The sequence below is a fragment of the Oryzias melastigma genome, linkage group LG10 (genome assembly GCF_002922805.2).
Source record: "Oryzias melastigma strain HK-1 linkage group LG10, ASM292280v2, whole genome shotgun sequence".
Taxonomy (NCBI): domain Eukaryota; kingdom Metazoa; phylum Chordata; class Actinopteri; order Beloniformes; family Adrianichthyidae; genus Oryzias; species Oryzias melastigma.
The window spans coordinates 7,675,404-7,692,117 of record NC_050521.1 but is presented as its reverse complement, the minus strand read 5'-3'; positions in this window follow the sequence as shown (position 1 = coordinate 7,692,117).

Below are 16,714 nucleotides of genomic sequence, written 5' to 3'. Positions count from 1 at the left end.
GTTACCACTACAGTTCCATGACAGACAGATGGATTGGATGGACAGATATATTCATGAGGAGACTACGTTTATCCATGAAGTCCACATGGGTGTCCTTGTGCAGCAGACTCTGGAGTGATAGACTTTTGTCCTCATTTTCTTTCTCTGTATCGGAACTCGAGCTGGTTCAGAGGGACAGATGACTTTGCATGTTGGGTATTATCTTGGGACACAATTATAAGAAGCAGTAAAAGAAGAGACTACTTTAGTGAGTCCAGCACCTAAATGGGTCAATAATCTCCACACAATGCATATATTTTATCCCAACAAACTTCATCGATTCTTGTGTATACCGGTCTGAGTCGTTCTGTAATTATGATGACCCATACATCTTAAACAGAAAGTGGCTGTCATGGTTATGGAATACAACCCTTCTTTTAGTGCAGCTAGCTTTTAATGAGGACAAACAAAACACTTTAAAAACTAGGAAAAGCAGCTCAGCACTTTCACTTCAACACTGCTGCCCCTCATGGAAGGGACTTTCACAACAATGTGTGACTTGTGTGTCATCCTAACAGAAACCATACAATCCGTGGTCCTACATACTTCATAATGATAAACTTCAGTGCATCCGGACAAATAAGCAAAATGAAGCTCTGTCACATTTGTTAAACAAAACCATTTGAAATGTGAGGTTTTTTTTTAGCTTGTGTGACTTTGAGAAGAAGGCATCAGTGTTTTAATTCAGGGCTCATTTCCCTCATCACTTTACTCTTATCTCTGTGTATCATCACAGTCGAACAGGGAGAAGAAAAAAGGAGAAACCGCATCAGTCAAACCAGAGAGTTTTTGACATCATATAAATTCAGTTTCTCCCCAACTTAAAAAGAAAAGGTTACATCTGGTACTACCCTTTAGCAAGGTCAGCTCTGTTTTCATAAAGATGCAATCCCTTCACTTGGGGATATTCTGAGAAAGGCGTTTTGATGGAAACTGGCAAAAAGAAGTCAATTTAAAAGTTTCTGGCAACATTTTCCAACAGGTTTTCCATTTCAAAGGTCATCTGTTAAGAGGTCACTTAAATTAAACTTGATCTATTCTGCTGTTTGAATCAGCACAGTGGAAGAGATTTGATGAGTTTTCAGAGCAGTGAACGTTGAGTACGAAACTGACATCTTTCAAAAGAACAAAAACGTGCATAGCTGTGTGTGAATGCTGGAGTTTTGAACGCGGAAGCAGACCGCCTGGTTCACACTGGACCTAGAACCGAGAGCGCTTCCATTTGGCACCATAGTTAACCTGTTTCAATATGCCGTCATCTAAGGTGGATTTACACCCAACACGGTTCGCGCGGCATAGGCGGCCAGCTCCATTGTTAATCAATGGTACAGGCGCACACTGAGGCGAATTGAAGTTTCGTGGTACCTTTTGAGCAACTTGCGCGGTGCGAAGGTCTGGCAGCAGCTCAATTTGAGTGGCGAGGCGCAAATTTCCCGCCACAGCCAAAATTTAAATTTAGTATAAATACAAGACAGTGAGCCTTCAATCCCAGCCACAGAGACACAAGTACCACGGAAGCTGCTGTCATCCAGACACAGTCCCCTGCACTGGGAGAGTCTTTTAATAATAATCATATAAACTAATCATGTTGACATGATCACCGATGTTTTTGTAGAACTCTTTTCAATAAATAAACCTGATTCCTCGACATTGTATGTTTGTTTCCATTTATTCTAAGTGAGATAGGCACAGACAAGAGCTGGTAGATCCTCCCACGGCGTCAGAAACACATTTTTTGACAGGCGGCGAGCAGCAAATTTGCCACGCGGCGAAAGAGGGGCGGAGCACGCAGATTTGTCGCACGAATCGCATTCAGTATTTACCCCAGCAAGAGCAAGAATACTTAGCTGCAATTCAAAACCAACGTATAACTCACCCATGCTAATGTGGTAACCAGTATATACAATTTACGATTAAGGTTCTGGAGAAATTAACCAAAACCCACCGACCCACCCATCTTGTAATATAGCCCTCTTGCACTGATATCTCTCAGATGACCTCCAAGTCTCTGTGTTGTGTAAAGGTGTTTTCATCCAGCTAGCAAGGCCAAGTAGGCCCCATTTGGTTTAAAAGTGGGCAAAAAAATGTGGGCCCCAAATGGGTTTGTCCACCGTTTACGTAGTGGCCCCACACGGGTTTGCCCACATTGGCTTAAGTGGACAATAAGGGGGGTTGTGATACAGTGGAACTCGCTAACTCGATACAGCGGAGTTTGCTAGCCCGAAACAACGGAGCTGCTCACTACAGTTGTAGTGAGCAAAGTTGGCTCAGAGGGTTGGTTTGCTACGCTAACCATCCGCCCAGCGGACAATGGCTACAGCAGACTTCACTAGCTTGATACAGTGGAGCTCGCTTGCTCTTTTCAGTGGAGCTTGCTAGTATAGTATGCCATCCACCAAGAGGCTGGCTAGTGTTTCAAGTGCCCTCCTAAGCTGATGTGGGGAAACACAGGTGGGGTCACCACAGAAACTGCAGACAAACCAAGTTGAGGTCCACATTTTCTGCCCACTTTTAAACCATATGGACCCCACTTGGCTTTGCTAACTGGGCAGTTGTGGCGAGTCGAAGCATTAGAAAAAAACTGTTGGTTTAGGGAAGGCAGTCAGGACAAGGACCAGGTGGAACAAGGTGGGCATCAATTTTCTTAGTGGTCACCATGTAACACACTTTCAAAGCTACTAACAAACATTCTGAAATCCAAATGGAGCTCACAGCATATTTTACTTGAGTTATGGCATCTCCCACAGGACAAAAAGTTCAACTTAGGTAAAATCTTGGGATATTAACATCATCTAATTCTCATAACTTTATACTAGCCTACACATGATGATCATTGATGATCAACATTACCGTAGAACTGCACATACCAATGATTGACAGTATGTTTGCAGTTAAAGAAAAAGAGGGATAAAGGGGGAATCACTGATTTTGGTTTGGAAAGCTGAAATCACCATTCAGGTGGGCCTGGCCAGACTACATCACCTTTAAATGCAATTGTCAACAACAGAGTTTCATGACAAAAACGTGACATTGTGTGTTTTCAACTCCCGCTGCTGCCTGCTGAATGCTCTCTGCAGCATGCTTGGACTGCCTTAACCTTGCCTAGTGATAGATCATTCTGGATTTTGCACTCATGCTTGTTTTTGTGCTGGTATAATCAGTGCTTAAAGTATGGTGTCATAGATTTTGTTTTCTCTATATAGCTGTCGGGGCTATCGGATTTACTCTTTGTCTGAAGGAACAAAAGAAGTTGGCTTTCTCTTCTTCTTTCAGGCGTTTCTTTTGCCGTAGTTTGGATTTTTCTTTGTTTGCTTTGAGGGATTTGTGTATTTAGAATTTGATTTGTGTCTCTGCCAATAGTTGAGACTTCCTCATGTAGTTAAATTATACAATCTCACATTTTTTTAACAGGCAGATTGCAGTTTTTTTCTGCTAACACTTTTACTGTCAAAGGTAGAAGTCAGGCTCACCTGTAATCAGTTTTTATGACACTTCTCTCGTACTTCTAGCTGAAAATGATCCAATAACTTTGCAGATTGTTATCAGCGCTTTCAACTTTTCTATCCATTAAATTTGCACGGGGAGCAATCCCCTGGTGCAGTTGGATACTTGCTTACACAGCACTGTTACCATTCACAATTTCCTGAAGCTGCTCCGTCATAACTTTTTCAGAAAATATTTTCTATTTTTTTTTTTTTTAGCTCACCATTATCGGCACAGCTTTTGTGACTTGTCTCACTTTTCTTCACAAGTTTGTCTCCTTGAATACACCTTATGGCCCTGCATTCTCCCAGATAAATTTCTGTAGACTCAGTTCAGCATTTCGAAATCAATCTTTTTTTATTTTTTATTTTATAGCATCGACTGTGTTTGCTAAAATGTCAGGATGAGTGTGAATCTAAAAAAATGCTTTCACGCAAAAGCCTTTAAAGCTCGAAGCAAACTTTTACTTTTGTTTGAGAGATGGTTTGTCAATAACATTTCGACATTTGTGCAAATAGAAAATAAAGCATTTTTATATTTCAAAACCCAGAGCAGTGTGTGTCAAAAAACAAAAGATAAAAACAAAACTTAAAGAATTTCCCTTGTAGACCTGTGAAAGACCATCAAGGAATTACAAAAAAGGTTTTTACAGAGTTCTTTTATGCTTTGTAAACTTTCAGAACTGAAAAGATACACTGTAAAAAGTGAAACACTGGATCAATCAACAAATATCTGCCATTTGTTACATTTAAAAATACTAGTTTTTACAAAATTTAGTTTTTAAGTTGAGTAAACCATGAACTAAAATTTTTCATTTGATGAAAATGATTAATTTTAAATATAACAAATTACAGAACTTTTGTTAATTGATCCAGTGTTTCTATTGTTACAGTGAATCTTTTTTTTTTTTAGTCGTTCCACAGAAAATAAACATCAAAAACATAAGATAATTGTCACTGTCACAATAAAACCCAGGACAAATTATACTCCAATTGTTTGCTCTAAATTCGAGGTGTTGCAGTTCCACTAAAAACCACTGGGGGGCGGCTGGTTTTAGTGGGTCTTCCACTTTTAAGAAGTCAAATTTTACACCAAAAATACGTTTTTATACAGGCCAATGTCAAAATCTTTTTATGTATGATGGTATTAGATGAAGACTTTACATTTTTTTAGAGTTCAATTTGATGGCATTTTCTTTGAGTGGCTGGAGGCAGACAGAATTTCAAAAGGGAGTTTATTTAAACTGTAGATCCAAGTGATAGTTTTGATATTTTCTTTTGGGTGTGTCTAGTAGAATCCAGTAAAACTGCAATAACCATGAGAAACAAAAACAACAGTATGGTTGAAAGAGTAAAAAGGTGTATTGATTGCAAGATCTGTAAGAAATGTAACTCTCCATGATTTTACATTTGTCTTCATCTCTTTTTGTCTATCACCCTTTCAGTTCTCCTGTTTGAAATGACTCAATGCAAAAGCTCTAAATTGTGAAACTTTTTCGAAGCTCATGCTTTTGACCATAACATAAACTGGACATTAATATCTCTTTCTTTCTCTCTTTATTCTAGACTGCTCTGTTTTTACTGCTTCTACTCCTAATGTGCTTTTAGAATAACTTTTAGAGCGGCTGGAATGTTTAAAGAGTCATCAGCTCCAGCACAAAGAACAAACTGACCTTGACAGGAACATTTAATAGTTTGTTCTCTTCTCCTGTCCAACAGCTGAGCTGTTTGTTAAGAAGTTTGTTCTTGTTCCAGTGAACATGCAAGAAAAAAAAAAACACTTTTATAGATATTCATTTGTCTCCAACAGGAGGAAACACAGTTCTTTTTAGTGTGTCTTTATAGCTTTACAGATTTTTACAATTACATTTTGTTTTTGCATTTAGTTTCATATTTTACATTGCTATACTGTCAATGACATTGATTTTTTGAAAGAAAGCTTTATTGTTTTAGGTTGTCAAATTACAAACCTTGCATACAAGATATTTAAAACAAATATATTTTTAATCTCAGTTGTGATCTTAAAGTGGATGATGGATGGATTATAATTATTATTAATAATAATGGTAATTTATATTAATAACTATTTTTAATATGTATGTATTTATTGTATACTTATATAATACATGCATTTTATAGACACACATTACCTATCTACCTATCTATATTCTAAGTTTTTTTTTTTCCTCCAGACGTTGCCATTACTTCATTGACATCCCTTAGCAGGTCAAAAAAGTAGAAAGAATCCAATAGATGTGCTCAACTGCAGAGGTGAGATTCTGCAACCTGTTTCTCCAAAGTGTATTTCAGCATTTATTATTAAAATGGTATTTGTTTAACCTTGTCGTTCCATAAAACTTGTTTTGTAACCATGACTGCAACCCTGAATACCACAGGTTTTCTGAAAGTTCAAATTTCGTTTAAGGATACAGTACTCCTCTTTCATATTCAACACTATTTTTTTGCCTTGACTTTGTGCTTTTAAGGTCAGTTTATCTGATTTTAAGGTTTTGAAAAGACTGCACTTTAAAAACCTTTACCCTTTAGAGATAAACTTCTTTATTCTCTACTTTTTAGGGGTGTTTTTTATTTCCACTTTAGATAATGATACACAGAAAATAATTAGTAAGTTTCTCTGACACAATGATTAAAGCTAATTAATTATTAACAACACTCGGGCTATGTGTGAATCAGTGTAAAATGTGTGAATTGAAGTTGGATCATTTTACCAGATAATGATGGATGGACGGACGGACGTAGGGATGGATGGATGAGTTTTATGAGTTTTTAAGTACAGAAACTGTTGATGGTTTTATTTTATCATTGGTTTGAGTCTCATTGAACCAAACATATAAAAAAACATAGTTATAAATGTCCTCACTTTTAGTATTTGCTCCTATTTTAAAAAATCCTCTCACTAACTGTTACACATTTACTTTCTGCAACTCACAAAGTGCAAAAATACAAGACCCCAGCCTCTGAGGGGTTGGCAGAGTAAAATTAATTGTGACTGAGTGGAGAGAACATCTAATCTGACTTTGCAGGCATCTAGCCTTCACAAGGCATTCAAAAAATATTGCCTACTGTGTCAGGGGAGTTGAAACATTTATGCAAACATTTTTAGGCATGGTTTAAAATTAAAGTTGCAGCTGGATTGTCTATTTTCTCACTTCATTGTTTCCATCCATCATCCGTTGCAGTGAGGAAATAAACTAAAACCACTGAACTTTAGGTTTTTTCACACAGATTTATTTTCTTCTACCATCCAGAATTAAAATAATATGAATTATAATCAAATAAGGAACATCCAAAGCTGTATATTCCACAAAACAAACTCAAGATTGTTGAATATTTCAGATGAACCATTTATAATTTGAAAAATAAACAAATAAAGAGCACACTTTCCATCTGTGGGTTTTTGGAATCAGTGACATATTAATCTAGTTTGCTTACATTTTTTTGCAAAAGAAGAAAAAAACATATTCATATTTCAGTGACACTGAGCTCAAGGCTTTTTTTTTCTGGGAAGCGCAGCTCCTAACACTGAAACAGAACACCCTCAAAGAAACTGCCCTAAATGGAAACAACTTTTCACAGAATCTGTGCAGTTGTAATGCTCATGGCTTCAGGGCAGCCCTGCGGCACCAACTCAAAATATCCACATTGTTTATGGTCTCAAAGTGCAGCGATGAGGAGTGCAACATGGAGGGACAGAGACACATTTGAAGACTTTTTAGCACAACAATGCAATTGCACTGAGCAATAAGTCCCGAACAGCTTTGGCAACACAACAATGGAGGGAGTCATTGGTGGTGCAATGTCGTCTCAAAGCAACAGTCACAGCAGTTAGGTGAAATAAATGATACTCATTGTGGCAGCCTGTAGGCTCTCTGAAAAAAAAAAAAAAAAAAAAAAAAATTCTTTATTCCTCTGCCAGTAAAGTCAAGAATTAAACACAAGCTTCAAGCTCTGTAAAGCAGAACTAGAATGTTATTAATAATAATAGGGGTGTCAAATTATCATTTTAATCACAATTAAATAATTACAGACAAATCCGCGTGTTATTGATTTGAATAGTAATAATCGAATTTTCAATCTATTACTGTTGTCGTGTTTTCAATTAAAAAAAACAAAGGTCCAGCTGTTTACTTGAATGAACGTTTTATCAGAACTCAGCTGAAAACGCCTGTTTCATTGCTCTCAGTGCATGTCCTGGTGTCTGTGTGCAGCTGTGTGAGCGGCACGTGTCCTGTTGCTGGTGTGACGTCGCCAATAGTTCGTGTACGCGGCACACTCACATATACATAAATCATATACAGTCAATACACGTGTCGCTTTGCTACTGTGACGTAGTCAATGTGCGACTTTGTAGTTCTCAATAAAACAAACACGCCCATAATGCCACAGCTATTATCTTTATGTAAGGGATAAAGCCCAATGAGGTGGAAGAAGTTCTTTCGAGCACTCTGGACCTCATGTTTTGTTTTTTTCTTAATTGGTGGAGATTAAAGAAAATGCCCCTTGTTGGTGTAAAAATAAAAGGTTGTAAGCTGTTTATTTTAAGAAAATTTCACAAAGCCTCTTTTTTAGTTGCAATGTGATGTTTTACTGCGCCACAATGTCATAAATTTAAATGAAAATATCGCAAAATCAGACTTTTCACAGCAAATACTAGGTTAAAAATAATTGCAGATTAATTAATTACAGATTACAGTTAGTGTAAGGGTCCACACAATAATTTTCTTAAGTCTTTCATAGATATGGTCATATATTGCCTTTGAACACAAAAAAACAAATTATTTGTGAAATATCAGTTATTTTGGTGAGTTTTTTTCCTACCGGGAAGTAAAACGACTCGATTCCTGAGGCTTCGCCTGCCACTACGTTTGGGTGCCGCCTATTTTATGACGTTATTGTGGAGCAGACAACGTGTCTTTGTTTCTCCCACAAAAATAGATATCCAACTTCTTATCAAAGATAGATGCACATACCATATATATGCCTCAAGTGGCCCCAGCAATCGCTACACTGGTTCACAACACAAATACATGCGGCCTCTGCATGACTCTGGCCGACTGGGGGAGGGGGAGTCTTAAAGGAGCCCCAAGTAACAAACACCTGTTTGAGCTATAATTTATTGAAGACAGGACACAATTGGAAGATATACGGTACTCTGCATCTAAAATGAACGTTTTTTTTTTTTTGCTGATCACCGCTAGCTCTGTGGAGAAATTGGGTGTTGGTGTTAGGTTGGGGGCGGTGCTAGCAGAGCAGACTCTTCCTGAAAGAGGCTGTCTCACTCTGTGACATCAGCATGTGAGAACCTGTTCATTTTCGTGGGTATGGGAGGGGCTGCAGCTAAGAGTGCAGGTTTTAGAGGATTACTCTTAAATGCGTGAACGGATCAAAATACCATTTTGGGGTTCTTTAGAGAGAGGAATGAACAGTATAGTACACTTAAAACCTCAAAAAGGTGGTTTTTCATGGTATGGCCCCTTTACATTGCATAAAGAATGAACAGCATGACAACACTAAATAATAATAAACTTAAAGTATAAAGCACTTAAAATATCCATCCAAACCTGAAATGTTGAATAATAAAAACATATAATTAACATATAGAATAAAAAGGAAATATTGAAAACGTTATATTGTTGAAACATATCACAAACATTACATAAAATGAATACATTGAAATGTGTGGGAAAAGAAAGAGGAAACTTCTTCACTATGTATTAAAAGGCAAGTTAAAAAAACTGGGTTTTAAGAGAATTTGGATGCAGTTAAGTATGAACTTTTACTGAGTGAGTTAAAAAAGCCATCATCACAAAAAGACTTTGAATCACAGACAAACCTATAGAGTAGCAACCAATAATCAATCCCTCTAGTATCCCTTTAGGAGTCACAAGGTTGCTGGAGCCTATCCCACAGTGTTGATCAAAAGTGGGACAAACCCCGAACAGGTCGCTAGTCTATCACAGGGCTACACAATCTCACACACTCGTACATAGGGCCAGTAGAGAATCCCTAACTAACCTATGAAGCAAGTCTTTGAAATGTGGGAGGAAAGCGAAGAGCCCAGAGAAAACCAGTACACATGCGTGAGGACAACAATGCCAAACACTGCGCCCAGAAATACATTGATGTTCATAATTAGTTAGTTAGCTGTACAGGTACGTGTCTGCACACATAGAAATTTAAAGATAAGAGATTTAAATTCATTTTAGAATGTAATTATTGGTGCTCACTTCATTAATACACAACTATGGTTAGGAAAAGGACAGAATAACTCAAATCTTATAAAAAAAGGAAGATCAGCTTTTAACTTATGTGATTTTAAATCTGTCTTTGACTAAGTAATATATATATATATATTTTTTTTACGAGATTAATAAAGAAGTAGTGACTGAGAATCTTTTTGGAAGAGATTTGATTTTCCAACTTGTTACGTCTGAACTGCAGGTTCAAACTGGCGAGCACAGAATCAAGAATCTTAAAGTCTGTTTTCGGATTGCTATTCCAGCTGATAGCCAGCAGTTTTAAGAAGTATTGAATTGAGTGAGCCCTTGCATGACTTTTTATCCAATAGTGCTAGAGCTTTCATCGACTATCCTTCAAAAGTTTATAATCCCAAATCAACATTCTCAGAAGAGTAGCTTAAAAAAAACAGTCATTAAAAATAGCCTATTCGAATAATGAACATGTAACCCCCCCTTACCGTATATTCAAGGCTCATTCATTTGAAAGCAGGATGGACTGGACAGCAGTCATGAGCCACATCTGCTGTGGGTTCTGAAGCGCCATCAGGGACCGCGATTAGTTATACGTGACTGAAACAGTTCAGAGGGTCTCAGCTGGAACAGACTGTGTAAGCATTCAGACCACGTTAATGTTAATCCAGGTTAAAGAGGAAATGTCACTACAGACTTTTTCCCAAATGCTCAGCTCTCCCAATCTTTGGGTTGGTTCATTAACCAAGATTTTTTTTTTTTTAATCTAAAACTTTTTCATTAATATTTGAGAGAAACTTGCACTCCAGCTTGTTCAAAGTGTTCAGATATATTTATCGATAATGCTTGCATGTTTGAAGAGTAACCAACAGTAAAGCCAAATTAAAATCAGCCGCAGAGCTGAAAAACTGGCTCATATGTTCTAAAACAAACCGAAGTGAAATGAAAATGCATTTGTTCATAACTTGAAGATGTAGTTACTATTTTTCAATATGATAACTGCAACATTTTAGATTTTAATAGCTACCAGATTTTTGGGGGGAAGTTTTCCTTTTTTGATTTTCAAATGATTGTTCTTATTGTCTTTAATACATTGTTTTCAATACATGCTCACCCTAGGTATTGTAATAATTATCCAAGGATGACTGTCCTTAACAGTCCTTAAATATTTGTATGTTTCAGACCAAATCCCCGCTCGTCCTGAACAGTAGTTCTCTCAAGTCCAAACGACTACCAAAACACAAATGTTTCTCAGAACCTCCTGAAATAACTGCTTTCTCTGTCTCTGTCTAACTGTTGTACTAGAGTAACCAAAGAAGAAGAAGCTTTGCACTGGAGTAAACCAATTAGATGAAAAGCTTCAATGCTTCATGAAGCCTCATATGCACATCACTGCTGCTAAATGAGAATGGCAGAAAACAAGTACAAAAAAAACAGCCAGTTAAAACTTATGACTTGCCAGAAGTAGAGCTAAAGCACAAAGAACTCTCAGTCTTAATACTATGGCTCACGTGGAACAAATGAGTGAGATTAAGCAACCCATGTGGTGAGGGGAATCAGAGAGGAGAAAGGGGAGCTCGAGCCAGACCACACCTTTGAATCGCTGAGTCATTCTATGGCCTAATGGAATGGGTTGGCATGAAAAACACTTTCTCTCACAATCGTTTGTGCATATTTACAAAGGTAAAGGCAAAGATAGAAAACAAAATCATCTTCTCAGTCTTTGTATCAAAATCAGGAGGCTCTTTTTAAAAAATGATTTCATATTAACTGGAATGAAAAGACAGAACAGAACATTCCTATGCAACTCACAGACTGTGTCTACCAAGCACAAATGATAGAACAACCAATTAGAATAATAAAAATTCAATGAAACTCAAATGATTTTCTCCAGAAATAACTATTACATTGAAAGTCTCATTGCAGAACTCTTCAATCAAATACTTTTTTTCTTCTTCTGGAAAATAGGTAAAAAAAAGGAATTAAAAAAAGAAACTTCTATCAAATTCCCTGTAAATATATTCTTAAACTAATTTCAAACTCAATTTGACAGTTTGAATGCCAAGTATTCCACTAAGTTAAACTGATGCTTATACTTCCAGGAGTTCACACTGAAAGTTGGTGAATCGACACTCATGTGCTTTGAGGTCTTTTACTTTTGTCAGAGCTGTGAGACCCTGATCCCTCTGAACACTGTAGTGCTGCTTGACGACAGCATTGATTTAAACAGAAACTATTCTAACTCATCAGAGTACAACCACTATTGTTACTGCAGGAAAACTATGAAGCTTTGTAAAAGCAACACATCACAGCGTGGCCATCCACTTTGATTATCCTTCTTCAGAGTATCTTCAGTTTGCAGTGAAATTAAAAATAATGACTCTATATAAAATTGTTGATTCTCTCATTTTTGGGATCCCTGACTCATTAGCATGATCCTAACAATCATTAAAAACCCATTGTATATAACTTGGTCCACTTTTTATTTCCTGTAGTTCTTTGTTATTCCACTAGGGGCAGGGCCTTTTCCTGCTCATTTTAAAATGGCTGCTTCCATGAAATCTCAAAAACACTTTGGGTGAGAAAAAGTTGTGCATAAAATTTAAGACAGTGGATGATATGGGTACTTTTTTCCTGGACACTTGTGTCATAATTTTTGAGTTTTAAACCATCGAAAACTGACTAAATCACCCAATATATACTTGATACTATCTAAATATAATAAAAAAAAATATGTTGCAAATTTGTTTTTGTGGATTTCATCAAAAATGCATCTTAATTCCCCCCCAAAAATTCAAATTTTCTGTCATTTATATTAATGTACCTGGGTTTACAGGGTTAATAACACTTTAAAATAAACAATATCTATGAATAGGTCAAGCTGGGCTGAAGGGTTTTAGATCACTAGTCACAAAAGAGCAGCCTCTGTCTTGCTTTCATGGTTTTTGGGAACTTGGTTTAACACCACCCTAGGGTCACTGGAGCACACAGGATGAACTGATGACCACACAGCAAGGCTGTGATCGTACCATGATTCAGCCGTGTGCTTCATAACTCTGATCCTACTGAGTATTGCAGTGGTACATTTGTCTCCTTGATAAGACAATGACTGAGTCTGGGCTGCATCTTCTTGGACTCTTAGCGCTACGCTCAGACTTCCACCTTGTGTTTCTGGCAGATAAATTACATTTGATTGGTGATCTGTTGAGGATTTTGTTGCTTGAGGCTAATGGGACAGTCCAAAGATAATCAAATATGACATCTTGTCAAAGGCTGTCAAGCTGCTGTCAAACGTGTGATTTTCCAAGTACTTGAGAGAGAACCCATTGTGGTTTGAGTTGAACAAAAGGCCCCGCAGCAATGAAGCAGAAGCAAAACACATGAAAACCAACTGTCAGCTGGCAACAGCGATGATTCAAAATCTGAAATGGGATGAAAATTTACATTTAAGTAATTTGAATTTGAGAGTGGTGCAGTGGTTAGCGCTCTCGCCTCAAGAAGACCCTGGTTCGAATCCCGGCTGGGACCTTTCTGTGTGGATTTTGCATGTTCTCTTTGTGCATGTGTGGATTTCTGGATTCCTCCCATAGTCCAAAAACTTGCTTCCTAGGTTGATTGGTTACTCTAATGTGTGAGTGATTGTGTTCCTGTGACAATGCGCTGTCCAGGACAGAATCTGGTAATCATGACCCCAAAAGAGAAATAACAGTTTAAGAAAATAAGAGCACCAATGATTTGAAATGATTAAAAAAAAAAAAAAAAAAAGAAATGTCTGAACAAAATGATTTGAGTCTAAGTTAAAAATATAAAAAGTAAAAAGAAAAAGCTCAAATAAATTATTTTGCTCTAGAAATGTAGGTTACTAAGCTACTAAATTTGTCATAAGGGTGAATCTTCTTGATTTTTCCTATCACAAGTTATTTTATTTTAAAAAGTATTTTGTGAAAGCATGCATGTATGTCATTGCAATACTAACATCATCCAAGAAGTACATTCAAATAGCAATTTTTAAAGGTATACCCTCTGATGATAGTCTTGTTTTTTTTATTTTTAACATGTATGTGTGGCATTTTTCTTATGTAAAAGAAAAAATTATGTAAGAAATCATTTTGTTTTTACATTTCTGAGTATTTCTCCTCTTAAATCAATCAAACTGTCTTGGACAGACTCTGTTTGAATGAATGATCTTCTTTCCATCAACAGCTCTGCTGCACATGCACTAAACCCTCATCTGTTCCTAGTGTCTAGTTCAGGTTCTGGAGAAGAGAAGATGGTATCTTCACATTGACTGCAGTCAAATGAGCCGCCGTTCACATTTCTGTGGTCAAATCAGCCGTCACAAGATTTTTTTGTGTGAGTTACATGTGAGCTCACCTTCAAAAGCCACGCCCCCTCACAGGAGATTTTGGAAACAGAGGTTTCAGATTAACATGAAAAATAGCATTTAGGTTGTGGGATTCTGGTTAAAAACTTTATAATCATAATTAAAACACTACTGGGAACGCTTTTTTTGTAAATAAAAAAAATTGTCATCAGGGGACTTTAATGGAAAAAAAACAGTTTGAAGCTTTTGATCAACTGATTAAAATGAACTAATTAGAATTATTTTGCACAGTATGAAAAAAGAGGATGACAGAGGAAAGTTAAATCATTTGTTTTCCAAAAGTAAAAACCAAACTTTCCTTTACTTTCAAGCTGAGTAATTCTCTTCCAGTCTGCATTCAGAATCCCTGAACTCATCTTCTGACATGTTTTCCCATCTATTACCCCTTCCGTTCATGCCTCTGTTCACTTCTCTCCTGACTGATTCAAGCCAACAATCCCTTCGACCATGAAATCCCAAATCGCAGGTTAGTTTCTCGTCAAGTAACCTCCTCCCTCCTTTCAGAGTCCATCTGTCTCACCTGCTGATAACAGAACAAGTTCAGTGTCGGGTCAATGATAAATTGATATTCTAGGATCGTGAGATAGGGAATAATCCAGCCTGTGTATTAGGAGCCTAAGCTCCACAGTATTTCAGTAATTCCCGTTCTTAAGTATAATTAGTTTGCTTTATTTACATAGTTGCTTTAATTTCTCAGTGCAGGATGACTGTAACTGCACATTTAGACGATAGACATTTTTACTGTCAGAAATAACTGCAGTGGTGTTTGTATGTATAATAGAAACAGAGTCTAAACCTGCTTTAGAGGGCATGCAAGAGAATGAATGTTTATAATCGTTCAATCATTTATTTGTATTACAAAACATCAATCCAGTGCAGTACTTCATAAATACTGGTCTGCTTGTGTATCCAAAGAAAGAATGTTGGAATTACTCCAGGGATTATAACAATCCTTTTATTTGACTACCCTGAGAATTAATCCCAGTGTATTTGTTCTTGTTGTTGTTTTTTTGCCTGCACACTATTTATGGCTTCTTTTATTGAGTAATGTATGTGGGGTCAAGATTTTTAACATACAGAGTTTCATAGTAAAATACATATATGAATGTCCTAGTAATAAATGTCTAATTAATAAACAAATGCATACAAATATAAAAGAAGATTTCATCAGAAGTTTAAAAAAAAACAGACATCCGTCTGTATCGCGATACATCTGCCGGGACTTGTGGTTAACAACACCATTTTACATCCTATCATTTACATGACTGAAACTTCATGCATCTGATCAGTAGATTTTCTACAGACTGCCGTGTGCTTCACTTTTCCTCTTCTCGAGCAAATGCCAGTCTCTGCTGCCTTATCCACTTTGCTGTATTTTTTATTTAATGGCTCCTGCATTTCAAGAATTAGAAGCCTCTATGTAGGTGATTCTAGGTAGATTTATAAAAGTGATACTTGGTCTAAACTAATCCTCGTTTTTCTATATTTTCTATATTTTATGTAGTGAAAGTTATTCAAGTTATAAACTGACCATTCAGATGCCTCAAAGGCCATATTAATAAACTGATTACGAGCTCAACAAATGTATTAACTATCTTTGTTTTGCAGCACCACATCTAAAGTGTAGCTGAAATATTTAATTGATCTTGTTCCAGCATGGTGGTCTCTGTATCATGAAAAAATAGTAAATAAATTTAATTGACTTAGTTGGAAACTGAGGGAGTTTTCCATAGTAACGCCACAACTCAGTTCTTGTATACAGTTAGTGCTACAGACCTTTCAGATTTGCTCAAAGAATTAACTACGACTACAATCACATGTCCCAAAATGCAACTGCATGGTGACCACGTTTTCAGCTCATTCAGCAGGTGGCGGTGCACCATCTTTTGTAATCAGGAGGTGGCATTTTTACTTGGCCGTGGACGTTTTAAGGAAAAGTTCCGATTTTATGGCAACAATGTTTTTTTTACGAGAACACGCCAATGTTTCCCTGCTTGATCCTCAGCACTAAGGAGTTGATTGGGGGGTTAAACCACCAAATGGTTCTTGAGAGTGTCTACGTCTACAGCTCACCGCTCCCCCAGTATGGGTCAAACGCAGAAAACAAATTTCACACTCCTAGATACGTGACGCCTAATGGAACTTTAACTTTCAATACTTCTGGTAGAGTGAGGATTATATGTGCTGAAGCACTGTTTTAGTTTAATGCAGCATAGAGTACCAATCCAATCATCTTCTGATTTACTAAAAAAGTGTTCGCAGTTTTTTTTTAATTATGAATAAAACAAAACAAAAAAAAACAGTGTAATTATCTAGGACCATTGGCGCGGAGCAACCTTGCCCCTCCTTCTTCTCCCTGTAACTGAGAGCTCTCTGTTTACATGCTCTCCTGCTAGCTTAGCCCCTTCTAACATTATTGGCACAACAAAAATGGTGAGCAATATATGAGTCTTAAACCAGATTCCATTAACAGATGCCATTTTGATTGGCCACACTACCCTTCCCATAAAACTTTATTAGTAAATTAGGTTCTTTTAAGGCTCAGAACATCCAACTAACTGCATTTGACATGAACCCTT